General features: G+C 35.3%; 1 protein-coding gene and 1 long non-coding RNA gene across 7 annotated transcripts in view; both read right to left on the reverse strand.

Annotated features, from left to right (window-relative positions):
- The window catches only part of LOC139983317 (piggyBac transposable element-derived protein 4-like), a 42155-nt gene that overhangs the window by 17569 nt on the left and 250 nt on the right, over positions 1-24336 (reverse strand). The window lies entirely within an intron of this gene.
- Positions 5018-24336, reverse strand: LOC139983442 (uncharacterized). 6 transcript variants are annotated; one of them, XR_011798681.1, is made up of 4 exons: positions 24192-24336; positions 20318-20432; positions 15806-15888; positions 5018-7532 (listed from the first exon to the last, which is right to left on the reverse strand). It is a non-coding gene; the product is annotated as an uncharacterized lncRNA (long non-coding RNA). The 6 variants fall into 6 exon arrangements; XR_011798684.1 differs by having other exon boundaries at positions 24116-24309; XR_011798683.1 differs by having other exon boundaries at positions 24121-24308.

Here is a 24336-nt window from a genome sequence, read left to right on the forward strand (position 1 = left end):
GTCCATTATAATTAGATAAACTCTATTGATTTTGGTGTTCATAATGAATATTAATGAGGTCACAGGGTCAAACGTTAGTATGTTATTAGTTGGTAGCCTACAAATCGATAACTATATTTATGAGGAGTGTGGCTTTGCATTACTAGGTGACAAGTTGGTATAATTAATAACTTCACAAGGCAATGATTGAACTTTCTTCATCATTACACACTTTAAGTGTTTTCTGTTTTTTTACATTTATTCTATTATTTTCTTTTGAAATACAAAACAAAGTAAAGTTTGAGTCATTGTATTTCAGTTGTTGTATTTCTCTGGGGTGTTTAAGCCAAAAACAGGCCTCTTGTTCCTTTTTTTCTTCTCATTCCTGGGCCTTTTGAAAATGATGTACTCATCGTTTAAAAAAAGTTAATAAAACTACCCCAGCCGCACGGCTAGTAAATGAGCAGTGATGTAAGATGTAAAGTCCAGTCATGTGGGTATCATTCACTTGGCAAAACAGAAACTTTTCACCACATGTCCACACGATTTGTCTCCTTCACCGTTAGGACCATGTCCCCTCTATTCACTAACAATGCAATGAATGTATGGTACGCCGTCGATTGCTCCCCAACCTAGACTGGAGTGTCGTATGGGCTTACCGTTTTCAGAATGAGTAGTGGACACCCTAAGGTACCAGTAGATTGAATTTCAATTCTGAGGTCTCGTCCCTGTGGCTCTGATGGATATTATTTCTGGCCGGGCCCATTATCCCCAATTTTCATACGATCTGTCATCTTTGAAGGCAGTATCTCTTGAAGGGGTCATGCGAAACATAAACTATGTCATGAAACCTAATCTTTAGAACCCCGGGGAGCTACCCCTGTGAATGAGAAGTCATAGCCCTCTCCCCGAGGCGTGTGAAGTCTTGAAAATCACCATAGCTGGGCTAAATCGTGTGTAATGTCGAATGACAAATGGTGATGAAGGTGATAAATCAGATCTTTAAATATACCCTTCATGAATTTTAGCCCCTTCCTTTAACGGCAAATGGGTCAATTATTTTATTAAAAATCCATCCCCGTATATAGCCTACACTAATTGGGCCTGATCTAATTTCTAATGCGCTTCCTCTAGAAATGGACCGGCCCATTTCTTTGTGAAAACTGTGCAATATTTATGGTACCTTTGAAAAGCTATGCAGTAAGTTTGGTGGCCCTATCTTATCCCCCGAGGGAGTTATAGAGGTCCAAAATACCGTCCCCTAAAAAAAGTCCCTCGAGTTCCGTTAATACTTGTGACCCCTGTACAGAGTAAATGTAGAAATGAATTTTCATATTGATTTTGATCTATCTATTCAATATTTTCTCTCTTACTGGACTTCTTCCGACTCAAAATGACTCACCAAATCTGCAATTTGTGCCCCGCATTTATTACCCTCTCGGAGATATGGGGGCACCAAAAAGGGCCCATTTCTGATCATTTTTGATTACCGATACCAAACGACGGAATATCGTCCTAAAAATCAATCATCGTACTTAATGACGGTATTCCAACCTTTCCAACATTTTTTCCGGTTACTCGGGTCAAAGGTCATGAGATCACGAATATCCAGCCTACCCGGTCGGTTAACCCTCTTAAAAAAAACTAATGGTTAATTCTGATACTAACTCTCAAGACAACTCTAACGATACTAACCGCAGCTCCCTGTGATGTTCGGTTAAAAAGTTATGGGGGCTGGAAACATTAGGCAGGTACATAATTGGTCGCTTTTAATTAATAACTCATTAATTAGTAAGATACGATCTCGAAAATTGTTTTATCGGCTTTAGCAGTTCATTTTACGTCAGAATATTCATTTTGGTGAGAATCGGATGATGTATCAATTTTGACCTTGGGGAGGGGGCGAACCTCGGGGTCCCCAAAATTCAACATTCTCCAAATAACTTGAACTTCGAGATTTACCATTAACACATAATTAAACATTTTTTGGAGCTATTTAGAGGTAGCTGTGACCTCGTCTTGATATTTTATGAATATATTAAGCAATTTTTCGCAATATTTTTGTTTTGGCGGCCATTTTGTCTTGGGTCTACCGATTACCTCGAAACTCAGAATGCGCACGTAGGTTTATATGCCCTATTATATGACACCTCAAATTTAAAAAAAAATTATACAACAAAGAAAATATGGACCATAACATATATGCCCCATACTATGTGACGTCACTTCCGGAATGAATCAGATGGCAACTTCCCGGGGCAGATCGATAATAGACCTATCGTCTAGCACATACGTGCCGAATTAAAAGGCCACAGCACCTACTGTCTATGAGTTACAGCTTCCCTTGGGGTTAACTAGGGGTTGGTTTAAAACCCGGAAGTGACGTATGATCCTCTTAAAAATTCTTGGGCTAATTACTGCATACTAGGGGTACATCGACCGTGAACATGAACTCGATCCTACATCTGGTATGTATTTTACAGGGTTTAATGTTTTCACGTCTATAGTGTTCACCTGAGGGTTACTTTGACCTTGCCGCCATTTTGTCCAACGTGACTTCCGGTCGAAAAAAAACCTGCGCACAACCCGTACGACCTCATAGAATGCCCCTAGCCAAATTTCGAAAATTTTCGTCCTAGTTCATTTTTGACCTCCCGGTGACCTATGACCTCGAACCGGATGTCAAGGTTTCTCGACCTGGATCAAAAGGTCTTGACCTCAGCTACTTCCGTACGAAGTTTGAAGATGATCGAACAAGGATTCGCTAAACCCGACGATTTTGTGCCCGAAACTTTGCCCCCTCCTAACTACGTCACCGGAGATGCTAGAACCTTGCGCTTTTGATATGTTGGTACCCTAGGGTACTCCTACCAGCCCTCCAAATTTCAAATCCCTAGAATAAACATAGCAAATTCTAAAGCAACCCCTAGTTTGCCTACCTTCTAGTAAACGACACTTTAGTAGTATATGAGTACTATTGCATTTTTTGGCTAAAGTCGATGAGGGGGGTATAAGGGGAGTCGGGGACACCCTTGGGGTATTTGGTATGGTAGACCGAACGTATGTACCCACCATCTCGAAATATCAATTCCCTACCTGAGGAGAATCCCACCCTAAAAGATGATTTGTGGGGAACTAATTGATACTAAATGTCGAGATTAATTATAATTAATTAAAACATTAATTAAAACCTCTTTCTGACCTTTTACGAACTCGAAACATAGCTAAATCGATTCACCATGAAATTTAGTTAAATATGAAGTAGGTCTAAAGAGTTCAACATTAAGGTCGAGGTCAGAAATTAAATTCATAAATGATGTCTCTATTCTCTAAAAACTGGTTGAACTCTAAGGGCGTGTGAGTGAACTCGAGGGACGTGTGAGTGAATTTTAGGAACGTGAGTGTTGAACTTGAGGGACGTGGGTCGTTGGAATTAGAAATCGTTATTAAAAATACTTCCGGAGGTCTGATGGTTGCAGTTGGTAGCGAATGTGACCTCGATGTGTGCCGACATTCAATCTTGACCCTAGGGCGCCCTCTATTTTTATTTTTTCGACCATGCCGTCTACCATATTAATTTTTATAACCATTTCTTTCAAATAATTCTGTTTAAATTTCTAAAAATACTACAGCCCCGACAAACCCCGTGGTGCAGGTTTTTTCTCGATCGATCACTGTATGCGCGCGTTATGCACCGATGAAGATGCGCAAAATCGTTCCCCCCCCCCCCGTATCTCCTCAGGACGGGTCGCGATACCAAAATCGAGGTCGGATTCGAATTAATCGACTCCAAATACCCCCCGGAGACGACTCTCGGTGTTGAGAGTAGACCGTACCCCCCATTAATGCGCACGTCTCTACGGTTCAAGTTTTAGCACAGTTAGGACCCCGGACCAACCCAGTCCCTAGAGTTCATCATTCACGTCCCTCGCATTCAATATTGTTTTGTTAACATATTCTACCGTTTCCACGAGCCCTGTGGTAGGCTGATGACGGCCATCTTTTCAGGATAAAACCGCTAGTGTGTCCCCTTTCCAAAACAGGATGAAACTTGTAGGTGTGTCTCATCGACCGTGAACATGAACTCGATCCTACATCTGGTATGTATTTTACAGGGTTTAATGTTTCACGTCTTTAGAGTTCACCTGAGGGTTACTTTGACCTTGCTGCCAGTTTTGTCCAGCGCGACTTCTGGTCGAAAAAGGGTACCCCTACCAGCCCTCCAAATTGCAGGTCCCTAGGGTAAACATAGCAAATTCTAAAACAACCCCTAGTTTGCCTACCTTCCAGTAAATCTACATTTTAGTAGTACATGAGTACTACTGCATATTTTGGCTAAAGTCGATGTGGGGGTATATAAGGGGAGTCGGGGACACCCTGGGGGTAGTTGGTATGGTAGACCGAACGTATGTGCCCACCATCCCGGAATATCAATCCCCTCCCTGGGGAGTAACCCACCCTAAATGATGAATTGTGGGGAACTAGCTGGTACTAAATGTCAAGATTAATTATAAATAATTAAAATATTAATTACACTTCTTGCCGACCTCCTACAAACTCGAAACATAGCTAGATCGATTCAGCATGAAATTTACTTAAATATAGTGTAGGTCTCGAGAGTTCAACATTAAGGTCGAGGTCAGAAATGAATCCGTATATGACCTAACCCTAATCCTGCTAACACCTCTGTGAATGTCCTTGTTGTTAATTCCGTGGTATCTTTCCCCTTAATCCAATTTAGCACTCCAAACAAATTAATATGGAGTTCTGATAGCAGCAGACTGTTTTGTTTGTCACCTTATCTGAATATTCATTGTGAAAGCATCATGGTTTATTGGTTACCATGTTCAAAGAATGCAATACCTTTGTGACATAGTTCAAATAATGTGATAGCATCACATGCTATTTGGGTCATCTACTTAATTTTACATCAATCGGTCTCTTCACTTATAATGAACATGTCAAGAAATGAGATTTCCATTCATCTGTGAATAAAAGTTCATGAAATAACAATTAAATACCATTTTTAATTGCCACATGAGTTTATTGAAAGCACCAAGCTACAGCCTCAAAAGATTCAAATATTAAATTTATTAAGCACAAATAGGCTGTGATGTATCATATTGCTGCTTTTCCCAGCAACTAGATCGCAGTAGAACAGCCAATTTAATGTGATGTATTCAACCATAGTAATGTGCAGGTAAATTGCTCTGGAGATATAAGCAGACACAAAGCATACAAACTTCCTAACAAATGAAAATGAAAGTGAGAATTTACATGCAAGGAGTTTGTCAAACTGAAGCACCACCAGCTTTGGTATTTCCAAGATACATTTGGCATGGCAAGGTAGTGTCAAAAACTACTAAATGCCATTCACAAATGCACATGAATTGTGGTTGCTGTTGTATTTGATCCAGGCACAATGTAACAATTTCTTGCTAATTAAACAAACAGGTCTTTGCATACTGACTTGACAGCAAGGAAATGTCAATTGACTGTCAAGACTGACTGAAACCACAGAATGTTTGACAAACAATGGTTGAGTTCATTTATTGCAATGTTCAGAATATAGCATAACATGTACCCTGAATCCCTATTCCATTCCACAACAAACCTTTTCACAATGAAAAAAAACCTTCTTTGACTTAACAGATCTGTTAATATATATACCAGAACATTTGGTACCTGTGATTTGCGAAGGGCATATTTCTATAGAGTTTTTATTTAACATTTAATAGTTATTTTTAACGATGCTTTTTAATTATTAGTCACTTGAATCAAACTTCTTCTTCATTAACTGTGTGATTAGATGGCAGAAATGTGATAATTATGATGGCAACATAAAAAAGTACCAACAAAAATTTTACTATAAGTACTGTCATTTGTACACTTGGACTGTCCAGCCAAATCAGTCCCTGTGTGATTACTGTCATGTCTTTCTGCTACTACTGCACTCATGAAACTTTCTCTATGAGGCTTCTTATGCCCTTCAGCATGTCTCTTGACATAAATAGAATGAAGAGATAAAAAGTTTCAACACAATATGCATAAAAAATATAAATATGATGTCTTGTATTTTGTGTGAGTATTTGCCAGTTTTGCAAAAAGAGCAGTTTTGCACACTTAAGACAGCAATGTTATGCCCACTGCCATGGTGGAATTATTGCACTTCTCCTCATATAATGTCAGATATTGTTGCCAACAAATGATTGAACAAACACCGACCCATTGACTAAACTGAGAGGATTAACATTTCTAGTAGCCAGAGGAAAGTTTGTGGTTGCAATCATGACCCTGGTGTGTATGAAGAATGGAAAAGATTCCTGGTGGTGGAATCTTTACACTCATATAAACTTTGAAAGAACTTTCAGATATGAAACACATCAATTACAAGCTGTGGTTGTAAGCTTCTATAGCTAAGAGTTCTTAAGTTTGTTTCTACTTCAAATGTACAGTGGGACTTTGATAGCTATTAAGTGACCTCCCTAACTTCTTCAATTCATGGTGACATGATGTAGCCAACAACACTGAGCAAAACTTGCATCCAACATTCACAAAAGTTTACCAAACAAAGAGTTCCCAGAGCACTTAAACAAACATGGTTGAATGTATACCCCTAATCCATTAAAATCACACTCAAATGATGAAGTTCTAACACAAAATTTTCATTCCTTTTGAATACTGATAAGTTACCACTTCAAACTGGGAATATATAAAAAAAGATTGAATGATTTGCAAACCCTGAATGTATTGAAATGCTGCAGGTTTCATAAAAACAAGGCTCTACTTTACTCATATTAAAGTACCATGTGTTAAGCTGAAAGAAAAAGTCATAGTGTAATAGAATTCATAAATACATAAATGGTGACATCCTAGCATAGTATTGTGAACAAACCTACCACCTTGATGGTTAACTATTTCATGTTAACACAAGAACTGTAGAAAGCTAATTGTGATTTGCCAATTTTGAGCTGTCTACATTACTGCAATAGTTCAATCTGTCAAGCAATCCCACTTGCCTCAAACACAGGACTGCAGGCTTTACAGTTGGTAAAGGATGGCTTAGCCAAAGTGCTGTCATACAGTTGCAGTGCTATGAGTGGTTTCACACCACCCATTCAGTAGTTACTTCAAAGTGGTACTGTAGAAAGATGGATAACAGCTGGATGGAATGACAGAGTGAAGATGCTGAGTCACAATACATCAAGTGGCATACTGTAGCTGGTTTGAGCTAAAAGTTACACTCCAATATGGGAGAGTCTTTTGAATATCCCATTGCTCAGACTTACACCAGTATTTTACATATACTGTGCTTGCTCTCCATTAACCAGGTGCCACTCCTTTAATGAGGAATAACAACATTTTGCTCCAAACGTCTCGATTCATACTAAGCATCCACCATGGAAATACTGTAATTTATCATGATGGTAACTTCCATAGACCAGTCATAGAACCATGCAAAATATTTTTTTGTGTCTTTGTGTGCAGCTTTACTTTCATTTCCAATGATTTTGGTTGTGACATCATCCCATATTCATAGAATAGGCACCTGGCTGAAACATAAGAAAATGGATGTTATCAAAGACAAATGAAACAAGATAAAAACAGTAATGAGTAGTGCCACCTTCAGATAGTATCTTGATTTTGACTCACTGGTGGATATTAAGCAAAGGGACAAACAAAAGCAGAATGCAAAACTAAATTGAAATTTTTATGAGGCAACATTAAATATTTCTTAAGTTCTGATATAATTATGACGTGCAGTATCAAAATATTACATTATTAAATGCAGTTAAGCAAGAAAAAAAAGAAAGATTAAATGTCCATTTTGCTGTTCTTCAAATTGTATTTTACATGTTTTCTCCTATTATGACTGCTGACATGGAAGCAACCCTACAGTTTTTTTGCTTTCAATGTGGAAAATCAACATACCAGTTAATATAGATGTGAAAGCTCCTATTCTACAAGATTGGAAACCTTTGACCCATGCTAAATTAAATGGATATTTGGCCTCCAAGAAAACAACAGTGCACACATGCTAATAATAGTCCATCAATGGGTGTCCTATTAGGGTGACAGCCCGATATTCATAAGGTTCTATATTCATAAGGTTCATTGTTCATAAGGGTCATCATCCATAAGGTTCATTGTTCATGAGGTTCATTATTAATAATGAGCAAAAAGGTTCATTATTCATAAGGTTTGTTATTCATAATGAAAAAAAATGTTCGTTGTTCGTAATTGGTAAAAGCGTTCGGTTTTTATCATGGTGAAAAAGGCTCCTTATTCATAATAAGACGAAGGGTTCGTGGTTAAGGAGCGTACAAGTTTGTATATTTTTTGGCCCTTTTAGAGACGGGCCCTGAATGGGGTGTCGGGGTTGGTGTTTATGTGGGGTTGGGCCCTACCCTAGACCACTCCACCACCGATCCCCACCTGACCCTCCCTCTTAGAAAATACTATAGTGACCCTTAAGAGAATCTGATCATATTTCATTTTTGGTGGGCTGAGGAATGTGTCTTTTTCTAAATGTTGAGCTTTGACCCTGAAATTTGTTGCACAATAGATACAGTACCTGAGAGGCTACCAACATATTCAAAGTACAACCCCATAGCATTTCCGGTTCAAAAGTTATGACCACCCAAATTTAGTACATATAGGCATGGAATATATGAGACAGACTAAGCAAACACTTAGGACCCCATATTTTAATGCACCTAATAGTGCAGGGCTTATTAACTGAAAATTCAGGCATTCAACATCTGAATGTAACGGTAGGCGTCTTGGTGTTTGAATCATATTTTCAACGCTAGTGTTAAGATTCTGAACACTTTTCTCCTTTTTTTAACGCCCGGACGCTTATTCGAACACTAAGTTATTGGTTCATTTTGGAACGCCTGGATGCTTATTTGAACACCTTACCGTATTTCAATGCCTTCAACTTCAGACGCCTATAGTGTTCAATTTCTGAATGCCTAATGTTCTACTTCAGAACATCCAGTGTTTTATTCTCAGAAATAGAACATTAGACGTTCGGAAATAATACACCAAAGTTCAGAAGTTGAGCACTAGCCTTCAGAAATTAAACACATTGGTGTCGCCAAGAGGGGGCCAAGGAGGCTTGTGCCCCCTAGAAAAACTTGGGCCCCCGTTCCCCCCCCCCCCCCCTTACTGAGGTTTGGGCTTTTCAATAAATAAATAAATAAATAAATAAATAAATAAATAAATAAATAAATAAATAAATAAATAAATAAATAAATAAATAAATAAATAAATAAATAAATAAATAAATAAATAAATAAATAAATAAATAAATAAATAAATAAATAAATAAATAAATAAATAAATAAATAAATAAATAAATAAATAAATAAATAAATAAATAAATAAATAAATAAATAAATAAATAAATAAATAAATAAATAAATAAATAAATAAATAAATAAATAAATAAATAAATAAATAAATAAATAAATAAATAAATAAATAAATAAATAAATAAATAAATAAATAAATAAATAAATAAATAAATAAATAAATAAATAAATAAATAAATAAATAAATAAATAAATAAATAAATAAATAAATAAATAAATAAATAAATAAATAAATAAATAAATAAATAAATAAATAAATAAATAAATAAATAAATAAATAAATAAATAAATAAATAAATAAATAAATAAATAAATAAATAAATAAATAAATAAATAAATAAATAAATAAATAAATAAATAAATAAATAAACTTTTTATAAAAATTTGCTGAAAGGCCATCACTGCCGGGAGATTTGTCATTAGTTAAAGAGTTAAGTGATATACTACACTCCTCGAACGTAAGTTCCCCTTCACAGCTATTAGAGTCATTCTGATTTAAATGCTTTAAATAAATAAATAAATAAATAAATAAATAAATAAATAAATAAATAAATAAATAAATAAATAAATAAATAAATAAATAAATAAATAAATAAATAAATAAATATTTTTTTTTTTTTTTTTTTTTCCTCCGTTTATTTCAACTATACATTAATATACAAATATACAAATAACGTATCCATTCAAAAATAGCAAAAGTTAAATAACAATGAAATTGAGCAACACCATGCAGTATAATAACGACCAACATGGCGGATGGAAAACAAATTAGTATGATAAGAACAAGTAGAAGAATAACCACAAGAAGAATTCCAGACTTACTAGAAAATATTACAACAAATATCAGCAAATTATAACAATTGAGGATGTGGAAATTGCGAAAAATTAAATATTTGAGGTTTTTACTAATGAGGAGAAAGCATCCTTGAGTTCCTCGAAATTAATGTTATTTTTATTATTCTTTTTGTTATGACGAAAAATATACTTCTCCACCTTTAATGCAAACGTGAACTTATGAATAAATTCATTACAACTTAAGGTCTTGTTTTGACGCTTGGTACTGAAAATATAGAACTTAAGATGAAGAATGAGAAAATTTTAAGGGTGACGTTTCTTTAATAAAAACCCGAAGAATAGATCCTCTTTTGTAAAGTGAATATTTATACCAATCACCTTACTGACCACTTCACCTATAAAAGAAGATGTGATGTGACATTCCCAGAAAAGATGATGAATGGTTTCAATTTCAATTTTACAGAATGAACATAACGTGTTGTCAGAGATACCCATGAGGTTAAGGAGTCTGTTGGTTGGAAGAATTCTATGTAAGAAACGGAATTGAAAGTAGGAGAGTCTCGTCTCAGAAATAGAGTACCAGGGCATACTGAAAATGTTACTCCAATCGTGACAACTGAAACCCCTAAACTCTGCTTTCCATTTGGCCATAGCAGTTGGCTCCACTGCAATTTTAGTCATGTAGAAATTACGATAAAGATACTGAGAAACAGAACCTGTATGAAACAATATGTTATCAAACAAATCAATATTTAAATTACTAATGTCATTTATGCTACACCCACTCTGCTTCCACTGAAGAGGGATACTGCGAATCAGTCCCCAGTAAACAGTAAAGGGAAAGTGTGCCAGCTGAAACTTTTCTTTAAAAGTGTGGTAACTTAGGGCCTTATTGTTAATGTCAAAAAAATCCGAAACAAACTTCACACCCTTTTTGTACATGAAATCATAGTAGAAAATCTTGTTATTGATGCGAATATGATGATTGTTCCAAATGATTTGTTTACCGAAGTTATCAGAGGGAGAATAAAAAGAAGCCTCCTGCCAGGCTCTAACTGTTTGGTCTACAAACATATTAGACAAGCGTGGGAGATCTTCCACCCTACAATTACACTGAAAAAGCAGCTTACCACCTAACTTGGACAAACTGTCAGTAAAAAATAGTTTCCAGACTCCTTCAGTGTTATCGCAATAACGCTTTATCCAGGTACATTTTAAACTGTTAATGAAACTTGGGATGTGCACAACATTTAAACCTCCTTTATCTAAACCATTAATGACACTGTTTCGCTTGACTTTATCCGGGTTTCCTGACCAAATGAAATCAAAAATGGTACTTTCTACATCCTTAATAAAGTCACGCGGTGGGTTAGGAAGAACCAAAAACAAATACACAAGCTGTGATAGTGCATAACTTTTAACCAGAACGTTGCGGCCTACCGGGGTAAGATCTCTTGTAGACCAAAGTCGCAAACAGCTTTTAAGCCTTGAAAGTTTGGATATATAGTTTAATCTAAAGAGATCGTTCCCATTATGCGTAAACCAAATACCTAACATCCTAACAGGACCAGCGGAAAACTTTAGATTATAGTTGTTTACAAAAGCAGGGTGGTGATGGACGTAAGACCCGAGAGGAAACAAAATGGATTTATCCATATTAATAGTCAAACCCGACGAAATTTTATAAATGTTAAGAATACGGAGAGCTTCATTTAAGGATGACTGGCTACCGTCCAGGAAGAATGTGGTGTCATCCGCATACTGAAGAAGCTTAGTTTCGATACCACCAATTTCAATACCATGTAATCTGCTACACTTTGTATAGATAGCCAAAACCTCAGTACAAATAATAAATAAGTACGGGCTAAGCGGGCAGCCTTGACGCACGCCTCGCTGCACCGGAAAAAAACCGGTTGAATAGCCATTATTGCAAACACAAGCTGTGCAGTTGCTGTAAAAAGTACGAACCCAATTTATGAAACTTTGACCAAAGTTAAAAAACCTTAAAGATCTTATAAGAAAAATCCACTCTAGTTTGTCGAAAGCCTTCTCGAAATCGACGAACAACATAAAACCTGACATTTTGTGGAAATTAAAGTGATCAATAAGATCAAGAACGTACCGGATATTTTCCCCAATAAACCGGCCGCGTAAAAAACCTGTTTGGTTTGGACCAATGATAGTTTCAATGACACATTTCAGTCTAGCAGCGATAGCCTTTGCACCAATCTTATAATCCGTATTCAGTAAAGTAATTGGGCGGTAATTATTTAAGTGGGTAGAATCTTTTTCCGGTTTTGGAATGAGGGTAATAATGCCTCTGGATTGTTCATGAGAGAGATGGATATTATTATAGGAATAATTTAAAGAGTCAACTACATAGTTCCCCAGAAGATGCCAAAACTTTTTATAAAAATTTGCTGAAAGGCCATCACTGCCGGGAGATTTGTCATTAGTTAAAGAGTTAAGTGATATACTACACTCCTCGAACGTAAGTTCCCCTTCACAGCTATTAGAGTCATTCTGATTTAAATGCTTCGGGGGCAAATTAAGAAAAATAGTATCCGGGTTACAATGACTGCTCTTATATAAATTTCCATAAAACTTTTTGATATTTTGGAGAATAACATTACCGTCCGTATGAATATTACCATTAGCATCACAAATCTTACGAATAGAGTTCTTTTGTTTATTGCGTTTCTCAAGGATAAGAAAATATTTGGTGTTCTTTTCGCCTTGTTCTACCCAACGAGCACGAGAGCGGATAATAGTTCCTTGAAGTTTAATATCGTAGAAGAGTAGCTGTTCATTTCGGGCATCTTGTAATTGTGTTCGGGTCTCAGGTGAATCGTTGCTGAATAGATGTTGTTCCAGTTGGGCTATTTTTTCTGTAAGCTCTTCCTCTCTATGTCGCCTTTCTTTTGCTTTTTTCCTTGCAAAGTCTATGCTATCTTTGCGTATCAGAAACTTGAGTCCTTCCCATCGCGATGATGGGTTTGAGTATGAGATATCGGGTACGTAGTCCTGGATGGTATTTGTGATCGTAAAAACATAATCTGGGTCGCTTAAGAGAGAATTATTTATCTTCCAGTAACCAGGTCCTCTCTTCTCGTTGGCGAGAGTGAGTGAGAGATTTACGAAGGAATGGTCTGATTGAATGCCTGGAGAGTGTGACGACTCGGATACTGAATGGGCGATATGACGAGAAATCAGGAAAAAATCTAAACGGCAGTACAAACCTGGGGTGATATTGGAGGTCCAAGTAAAATTTTCAGTTCTGGGATTTCTCTCCCTCCATATGTCGATTAGGGACAGCCCGGTCATAAAAGAAATAAATAAATAAATAAATAAATAAATAAATAAATAAATAAATAAATAAATAAATAAATAAATAAATAAATAAATAAATAAATAAATAAATAAATAAATAAATAAATAAATAAATAAATAAATAAATAAATAAATAAATAAATAAATAAATAAATAAATAAATAAATAAATAAATAAATAAATAAATAAATAAATAAATAAATAAATAAATAAATAAATAAATAAATAAATAAATAAATAAATAAATAAATAAATAAATAAATTAATTAATTAAATAAATAAATAAATAAATAAATAAATAAATAAATAAATAAATAAATAAATAAATAAATAAATAAATAAATAAATAAATAAATAAATAAATAAATAAATAAATAAATAAATAAATAAATAAATAAATAAATAAATAAATAAATAAATAAATAAATAAATAAATAAATAAATAAATAAATAAATAAATAAATAAATAAATAAATAAATAAATAAATAAATAAATAAATAAATAAATAAATAAATAAATAAATAAATAAATAAATAAATAAATAAATAAATAAATAAATAAATAAATAAATTAATAAATTAATTAATAAATAAATAAATAAATAAATAAATAAATAAATAAATAAATAAATAAATAAATAAATAAATAAATAAATAAATAAATAAATAAATAAATAAATAAATAAATAAATAAATTAATTAATTAATTAATTAATAAATAAATAAATAAATAAATAAATAAATAAATAAATAAATAAATAAATAAATAAATAAATAAATAAATAAATAAATAAATAAATAAATAAATTAATTAATTAATTAATTAATTAATAAATAAATAAATAAATAAATAAATAAATAAATAAATAAATAAATAAATAAATAAATAAATAAATAAATAAATAAATAAATAAATAAATAAATAAATAAATAAATTATGAAAAATACAGGAAGGAGAGAGGACTGGCCTAAAGGAATATGTCGAAAATGCAGGTTTTGCTGCAAAATTATGCATCCGCCACCATCTGGTGGTGCCCTCCATGGGACTGTTGTGCCCCCCGGTCCCCCCCCCCCCCCCCGAATAAAAAGTCTGCTGTTGAGGCCACTGGTTGAACACTAAAGGTGTCTGCGAAAATGGAGGACATCTTTTGCACTTGTATGCGCACTTATCTCCTATTATGAATAACAAACCTTTTTTCAAATTGTGGATTACAAACCCTTTGATCGATTATGAATAATATTTGTTTCCATTACGAATACCGAACCTTATGAATTATGATCCCTTTTTATTATGAATAACAAACCTTTACTTCCATTATGAATAGCGAACCGTTTATAAAAAAAAATGCATGTTATGAATAACGAACCTTATGAACAATTACCCTTATGAATAGTGGACCTTATGAATATCGTGCAGACCCCCCCCCCCCCTATTAGTGCTTATAAATATAATCGATTAATAGCCAGGAGTAACGATTACACTTTGGAAGTTCAATTAATCGCGCTCAAAACCTATGCGTTTTCTGCAGTGCAACATTCAGACTTAGCTATATTTGATCATTGCACATAATCGCAAATTTAAATTTGTAAGTTATAAAACTTTTACGATTGCCAGCCAGAGTATTTTTTTCATTTGTTCAAATACAGTGTGTCTACAATAACTACATTACTGGACTGGATCACATTTATCAGATGTCTGATCGAGTGTGTCGATTGCGGTGAAGTTTAATTACAATGTGCAACATTTGTACCTGCTTTCGAGTTAGGCTAGAGCCTAGCCTAGATCGTCCTTCTACAGAAAATACTAATCATCACACGGCTACAAGGTGTTACATCTATTCATTGTTTGCATGTTTTCTTTTATTATTGCTAGTAGTTGTCATAGCCAAGTAGATTCATTCAAATATTTTGGCAATGAAGGATTTTAAGCAATGTTAAGTAGATTGAAAGTTGCTCACATTTTTCGTTTGGTAGATGTTTTAACATGATTTAGACATCACACATCAAGACATTTAAAATAGTGAACCATGGAAAAGATTTGTTTTGAATGTATTTCTGCAATGTATAAATTGCAGTGATGACGTCATAACGATTATCCGAGTTATCGCAAGAAGAGCTATGCGATTAATTGACCACAAAAGAGTTGACTTTCATCACTTTGTCCTATATGAAGCCAAACTGACCAACTGTCCAAACCCGGATCACAACTGCACAGGAATTACAATGGCTCTGACTACCACTGTTTCATGATATTGTCAACCCAATATTGCACACTCGATCAATCTTATGCAGACAACCAAATATAAATATCATAAAAATCTCACTTTGATTCATCTTCCCTGAACATAAAACCTTGGTACCTTCACCTTCTGGAGGAAATGCTATGACTTGCATCTATTTCCACCACCTGATGACAGCATATAGGGAAATAAAAAGTAAGATTTTTTTTTTTTTTTTTTTTCCTCCGTTTATTTCAACTATACATTAATATACAAATATACAAATAACGTATCCATTCAAAAATAGCAAAAGTTAAATAATGAAATTGAGCAACACCATGCAGTATAATAACGACCAACATGGCGGATGGAAAACAAATTAGTATGATAAGAACAAGTAGAAGAATAACCACAAGAAGAATTCCAGACTTACTAGAAAATATTACAACAAATAGCAGCAAATTATAACAATTGAGGATGTGGAAATTGCGAAAAATTAAATATTTGAGGTTTTTACTAATGAGGAGAAAGCATCCTTGAGTTCCTCAAAATTAATGTTATTTTTATTATTCTTTTTGTTATGACGAAAAATATACTTCTCTTAAAAAGTAAGATTATTATTCATAAAAAATAAGGTTTTTTTTTGTGGGAGAAAAAACTGGAAATTAGAATTTCTCAGAAGATTTTATCCAGTAATGACAAAGGTCTGGAATCATTTCTTAACAACAACAGTGTAAGGCTGGGTTCAAACAGTGTATGAAAAACCAAAATTTAATCCTGCAGATTGACAAGCTATTAAGGACATATACATTGTAAGTGCCCACCGGGCATGCTGCACACTCTACTGTATGGGTCACCCATACAGATGCACATCCTGTCTTGTCTGATTAACAGATTTGGAAAGATTTAAGATAAAATTTTATGAACGAAAACTGCTGGCTCTCTCATGAAAATTTTAAACGTAAGAATGACGCATATGTGTCCCAGGAAATGCTGCATCAGACAAACAATACACCATCACAATGATAAACATAGTGAAAATATTAAATGTAGTAATACACCATGTTGTGCCGACACAGAAATTATTGCAATAATAATTTTGAGTGCAAAATGTATGAAAAATGTAGATGTGGGTTTGATCAATTCATTATGTTGAACATGGCAATAACACAATTTTTGAGGGACTTGTAAATCCATCCTCCACAACTGTGTGATAGCCCCAGTTTGACCTCTGGTGATCCTTAATGACATTTGACCTCCACCAAACCATATTCTTCTTGTAATAATAATAATAACAATAATAATAACTTGTCATATAAAGCACAGACTTCAACAAAGTTGTTCAATGTGCTCTACAGGTGCTGAATGTGCAAAAAGTAATAGTGTTGAGAGAAATGAAAAGTTTTATGACAGTGCTTGAATTGAATAATAGAATCTAAAGACCTAATCTCAACCGGGAGGGAATTCCATAAATGTAGTGCAGCATTTAGAAAGCTATGGTCACCGAAAGATCTTGTATGTGACATTGGAACCTGAAGTTGAATTGATAATGCAAACGTATTTTACTGGCTGATGTAGCTTGGTGATGTAAGAGAACATTAAGGTAGCTTGGGGTACCAGTTTTAATGGCACGATAAACCAAAATGAGGATTTCATAGTCAAAACAGAGTCTCATTGGTAACCAATGTAGTTCTTCCAGGTATAGGAGTGATGGTGGTAAACATGTTCGCCCTATCGACGATTCGAGCAGACGTGTTTTGCATCCTTTGCAATCTCGATATTTGGGATGCTGCTACACCAGAGTCCACCAACATACGAAGTATGAGATGAATCCAAGCTTTCCTTCATGAGATATCGTGTTCACAAGATTTTCATAATTAAGCCTCCATTGCCTCTAAATGGCCATTGCCTTCGACCAAAGCAATATGTTTCTAATGTTTGATGAGGTACATCTATACCAAATATGAGTTATGCCTACGTTACAACTTTACAAGAAGTTGCATACGTTGTGCTCCTTGGGCACTACAGATGCAACAATGTCTGCAGAAAATTGATAAGGGACTATTAGACAATCAAGTCACAGGATATTTGGTAAAGCATCATTGACTATGTTTAGCATGAAAATCTCAATCAACAGCAGTCTTGCAAGAAAAGTTGGTTCTTTCAGAAGAAGGTGTGTTTTTTTTTAAAAGAGAGCAGCAAAGATGTTGTTTTGCATAGGCCTAGTTGTAAGTGTGTGGTCTCGTGGTTTGTTTCTCTAATAAAAAGTTAGGTATGGTGAACCAAGCTATTTGATGGTTTTGCATCCCGGGCTAAAACACTACTTCCTGGACTCAGAATCATGGGTTTGTAATAATACTGATACATGAATACCAACCTTAATTCAACTTGATCAAAACACATAGCACTACCTAAAACAATTACTCTCATTGACAGATCCAACAGTGCTTTCAATCCTCATAAGAAATGTGTGGACATCATCATCAATTAGGAGAGAATCTCATAGGCAGTTCCAACGAATGGAGGCTTGCTTCAAGCATAGGTAGAGCTAAAATTAAAACCGAAGATAAGCCCTGCAATTTGAACCCGCGTTTCAACGAGTTAACTCCAGGCATAGATGCATGATTGGAAACCTTGGGAAAAGTCTAAACCGGGTTCGCGGGAAATATATCGCTACTTTGTACTAAACATATTCTCAGTATCAATTTATAGAAACTGTTCTTCTGTTCATTATAATGGCATGGTTTTAAGGGTGTATTCAATGTGATCAGCATAGCATATGATTTCTGCCCATGACTGTAATTAAAACTTAACTGTCAAAAAAAAAATTATTTGAAATACCAGTTTAAAGATTGCAAGTGTGGGCAAAGGATTAGGCCTTCATTGTATTGGTGTGACTACGTGTTCGGCGAAAATGTCCAAAACATTTCATGGTACAGACTGTGACAAAACTAAAAAATTGGGGAAAATCCACGATATTGCGGAGAATATAGTTACACAATGTAATATATTACTCCATCAGAGAATACGAGCAGCGAGACAGTGAGTGTTTTCGGCATGTGCATACATCATCCAAGCAGCGCACACGTAGTATTTTCAATCGGAACTTTCCCGATACAGCCGACGTTTACCAGCTTTGAAAAAGTCAATGCGCAAGGAAATCATTGGTCTGTCTGAAAAGCAATATTTTGGGTGGTACGACTTGTCCATGGGTCTCGTAAACAAATCCTTCAATAAAACTGGAAGGAAGTAAATGGAAACCTAAAATAATAGTGCTACTCTAGCAGATATGCCGACTTTGTGTTCATAACATTGCTCCAACAACTCTGGAAAAAAAATGTTTGCACACTTTACCCAAAAGAAATATTTGACCCGTAACACAAATTGCTTGGGCTCGAGACATTCTGCCAATGGTTTTGTTGCAACTCGAAGTCTGCTCCTGTTTTATACCGTATCATTTTACTTGACATTGATTTAAAAAAAATCTTAGCAAGCTGGCAATAAGAAATTCCACTATCAGTGAATTTTGCTAGTATTGCGTCAAAGAAGTGATGGCGTGTAGACTGAACGCTTTTACGGTCTTCATGGCAAAACCTTTGTTACCTCATTGTCGAACACATGCTTTGCTTAGTCTCCTGCGACATGTCGTACAGGAAATATCGTTAATAATAATAATGGGCTTTGCCGATTATCTGGACGTCTTCAAGACAGTGTACTACTCAGCTATGCCTTACGTAATTCCTTCATTCTCACTGCATTGGTCATTTGTACACTCAACTAAGTTTAGAAGATACAAAACAGCTTATGTCGATACTGAAATAAGCAAGCTGTGGACACTACAACTAAAAAAAATACATCGTAACTTTACACCCCAAGGCAATAGTTTATTTACATTTGTCAACGTTTACCTGGGCTAAGCAGTTCTTACCCCACCTCTCATGAGAGGCTTGATCAAGCTCAGGCTAACCCATTCCCATACATAAAAAGAGTGGAGCAATTTACCTTGCCTCCCCTCGATAGGTCGATCAAGGGTGAAGCGGGCCTGCGTTCGTGGGAACGGCCTATTAGACCACCCAAAGAAGAAAGGCCACCACCATCATTTCTAATATTGGTAGCAGACAAAAGAAGATTACACCTTGAAAATTACACCTTAAAAACAGGGCACCAGAAATTCCAGCTATTTGCTATTATTATTATTATTTTTTATTATTTTAGGTTTACAGTCTTGTACATGGCCAAGGCCCTTTCACACGACTTTTACAATTTAACCCTGGTCATTGGTAACTTGTCCCACCTACACACCAAAGTGTGCACAGCTCAATCAATCTCTCCTGGGGCACCACAGTGCACCACAACCACGTGTCCCCCGGAGGACTTCCCATAGGGTGCAGCCACAAAACGGCGCACACAACTATATTTACAAGTTACCTCACAAGTCCCCATTTATACACCTGGGTGAAGAGAGGCAATGGATATAAAGCGCCTTGCCCAAGGACACAATGCAATGATCTGGTCAGGACTCGAACCTGTAATCCTTAGATCTCTTGATTGATTTCAGTGCAAGAGCTAATGTTAGAGGTACTTAATTCTTAACATTAGGCAAAATGTACAACTTACATTGACTTTAGTTGATAACCGACTGCAGCAGGCTGAACTGAACAAATCTATTTGTTAAGTTGTCTGAAGGTTGTGAGCACATATTTCCACCTAGCCAGTCACTGTCTTTTGTGATCTGCAACAGTGAAAAAAGATAATACCAATGTAACAGTTTGTGTAGAGAGAGGTATAGAAGACACCAAGGCTTTGACTGGATGTTGCTCAAATATTGCATCCTTGAAAAATAGAAAAATGTACATATAAATAAAGACTCAATGAATCACAACAGTACAAAATATGAGCTGAAATGAAGTTGGCTCTTCAGCAGTATTTTGCTGTTTAAGTATATACCCTATATTGACCTATTGGGACATGTCACCTCAACCAAAACAAATATCATTTAAGATAAACTTTACTATGAAGAATACTCCAATCAAGTATATAAGCTCAGCTTAGGTTTTTTTGTTAAGTCTAGATTTTTGGACTTATATGCCCAATGCAAACTTGGAGGACCTTTGACCTCCACCAAAACCAATGGGATCATATTCTCATTATGATCAAGATACCTGAAGAGCATCAAGTACAAGCTTACTTGGAGCTTGCTTTGGCAGGACACAGTTTTTGCAATTTACACGTATTTCACCAAATTTATTTAACTTTCACTGACCTTAAATGGCAAGTGACTTTGAACAAGGTACATTTGGTAATCCACCACATTTAAGTGGAAAGGATCCTAAAGTTTGTCATTCACATAGCATGTATACAAAAGGTGTTAAAGACTCACACTATCACAATTTCTGACACAGATTTGACCAAGTTTAGGGACAGATATAGTATATAGCAGCCGAGTTGAATGGAACAAATTTCATCTTTCAAGGAATTTTTATACAACACCTTCAAATTTGGATATAATTGGATGTAAAATGCACTCATGCAACAGATTGTTTTGAACAGAAAGGTTTCTCTGCTCTCTTACCATTGAAAAAAGTGCTATCCAAAAAGTATAACAGATGGTTCTATTAACTAGAGTGCAATAGAGCGGATTTTGCATGCAATCGACGAGCAATTGACCAATCAAATGGCCGCAATATAATAAGGTGTTGAGTGCACACTAAATTAACCTTGAGTGGGCGAAAATAGTGTCACAATTAGAGCATGTACAGTACATACAAAATGAAGGATGTAGGTAGCAGGTAAATGCCCTGGGAGCAATTTTTTGCAACTGGTGCTCAAACTAAAATGGTTTGAACCGGGTCCTTTGAAAAAAAAACCCAAAGGAAAACGGCTCCAATGTAAAATCCCTCAGAAAAAAAGGATAGTAATCTGGACAATTTCACAGTAAATCTTGGACTTTTGGATGGTATAATGAGGATACGCTATACCTTAACAAGTCTACACCTGTGGCAGTGTCAAAGGTTACCAGTCATGTCTAGCTCAGTATATAGAGGTGCAGTACTTGTGTAGAGACAACTAACTAATGAGTGATATAAATACATTAGTATCCTCTTCTAAATCATATGAAAGGAAATAAACACTTTAAGGTAGGAAAGTAACGTCTGTTACGGAATTCAAATAAAACGTCTATCCCCTAACCTTAACCCAATATCCCTCTTAAGAAAACATGTGCTAATCAGCTGTGCGGATTTCAAAAGTGTGTTAGAAATGGGGGAAGTCGTCCCTGTTTTACATAATTTTAGTACTTGCCTACAGTACAGGTTAGGTTATAACTCATTGTCCATGTTGGTAGTTTCAGTATTGGGGTAGCCTAGGCCTAACTGTACATTGTTGGCACATCACAAAATTTGTGTTTGGGATGGCAGAGCAATGTCCAATACACATTTTGGTGTAAACATAGGCGTACAGTAGGAGACTAATTTGATTTGGGGGGGGGGGGGGCTGTAACGACTTGCCCAAAAATAAAGCAACAGCTTAATGTGTGTATCATATATGTAGGCATTCATCGGTTATTACATCACATGGCTTTAACTGATGAATGCCTATATGATATGCACTCTAAGATGTTGAAATTTTGGTTATATTTTCCGTGTTATCACCCTTCCATATTGGTTATAATTATTGGGGAACTCGTAACAATAATAACGACAATAATAATATCAGTTTAACCATTGAAAAACACATTGCAAATTATTCTTCTTTCAGTAGGTGCCCGAACAATCTCAGCATATTGCCCAGATTTTCAAAAAAATTTTTGGTTGGGGGTGGTTGCAGCCCCCCAGCTCCTACGGCTATGGGTTTAAATCTTTGGAGTACGACGACACACTTCCCAGTATGGATAACAATGCATGAATTTAGGACTAGGCCTAGGCTAGTTCTATGTCTGGCTATGTTACAAACTGAGTATAGGGCTCAAGGGCCAGAAAATTTAGCCTTCCAAGAGGCTTGTGCATTACATTCCATGGTATTTTAATCAATATGTGGGATGGCTAGGCTACAACTTCCTTTAGGTATACCATACTGCTAGTACTATACTTTATTGATTACCTTGTTATTGTCCCTTACAATCTTCTGCCTGAGAGAGGGTTCTGTTAGAGTAGTACGTACCATCTTTTGAAAATTAAAGGCAAGACTGGATAGTCATTGGTCTGGCAAACCTCCAGTATTTTATCATAAATGATCTTTGGTCACCCTTTATTTACTAGGATTCCTTTGTGAAATGTAGTCTCATTCACCTTTAACTATGAGTATGAAATGGCCAATGACCAACAGCATTAGAACTGATGATGAACACCACAATGATGGGTTCAAATTTTGTGCTGCTTAAAGCTAATATTGGACTGCATGTTCTTGATTATTTGACCACATGCTTTTGAATGACATAAGAGCTTCTCTTATAAATATCTCATGCTAATCAACTGTCACAATTTCATACAAACAGCTTAACACATTTTCAAAAACAAGGATTTTCAATCACTGCAGCTTACAAAGTCATAACAAACTTGTAAGGCTTACAAAGTCATCAACAAAAGTCCATGACAAACATGCAGCCAAAGTGTTGAATAACATGTTGAATGAGTACTTGGTAATCTTTTCCAAGATTGCAGACAATAAGCTGCAAATTGTTGGACGGTGTACACAGGACAAACAATGGATTAAAAGTAAACACTTTGCGAAATCGCCTTTGGGAAGGCACAACTCCCCCCCCCCCCCCCCATTTGGACCCAACAATACAAAACTAATTATAAGTAGTATTAATTATTCAAATACGAATGTAAATGGTGGTGACAATGACACTACAGTTAACAGCATACTTATTACATGTACAGGCCTACAGTAAGTAAGGCTAAAAGAAACAGTAACGCTTATATCAAAATTACAACACTAGTAGTACTAGTAGTATAGCAAAACTTCATAATTGATGCACCCTCATAATTGATGCACCTTCAAATATAGCAAATAGCATCCAAAATCATGGATGTATACTAAGGCCTACATTATAGTTAGCTTTTCGACGAATGTGTCAATTTAGGGGTATGATTACGAAAGAACTTGACATGGCAGACATTTTGTGGTCAAATTCTGCTCAATTGTATGGTGCAAGGAAAGAACCTTTATTTAATATTATGAGATCATGACATTTCTGAGGAACTACACACATGAAAAACAGATGCAGTTGAGTGATTTGGATTTTTCCTTGCTAGACATCGTTGATCAAATCCAAACTTAAGTGCGTCAATTAATATGAGTCCACCATATTGCTATTACTAATACTAGTACTAAGTAAGACCGTAGGCCTACTACTACTACAGTACTTGGACTAGGCGTAGTACTGGTAGTAGTATGACGTGTATCCTACTGTACGCTACATCGAACTTCTAAATCACTTCCAAAAGCGATTTACTGAGAGTAATAAATAGCTTCTTCATCTGAACTATACACGCTTGTCGGAATGGAAGTCCCCATTCTTCTCCACTATGTTTCCAATGCATAATACAAATACTGTACAGAGATCCATCAAGTATGTTTTCATCTATGGGCGCAGCCATGTTGATTTCGGGTGCTTGGCAGCGATTGGCTGAAAC

This window comes from Apostichopus japonicus, chromosome 16, assembly GCF_037975245.1.
Source record: "Apostichopus japonicus isolate 1M-3 chromosome 16, ASM3797524v1, whole genome shotgun sequence".
NCBI classification, from domain to species: Eukaryota; Metazoa; Echinodermata; class Holothuroidea; order Aspidochirotida; family Stichopodidae; genus Apostichopus; species Apostichopus japonicus.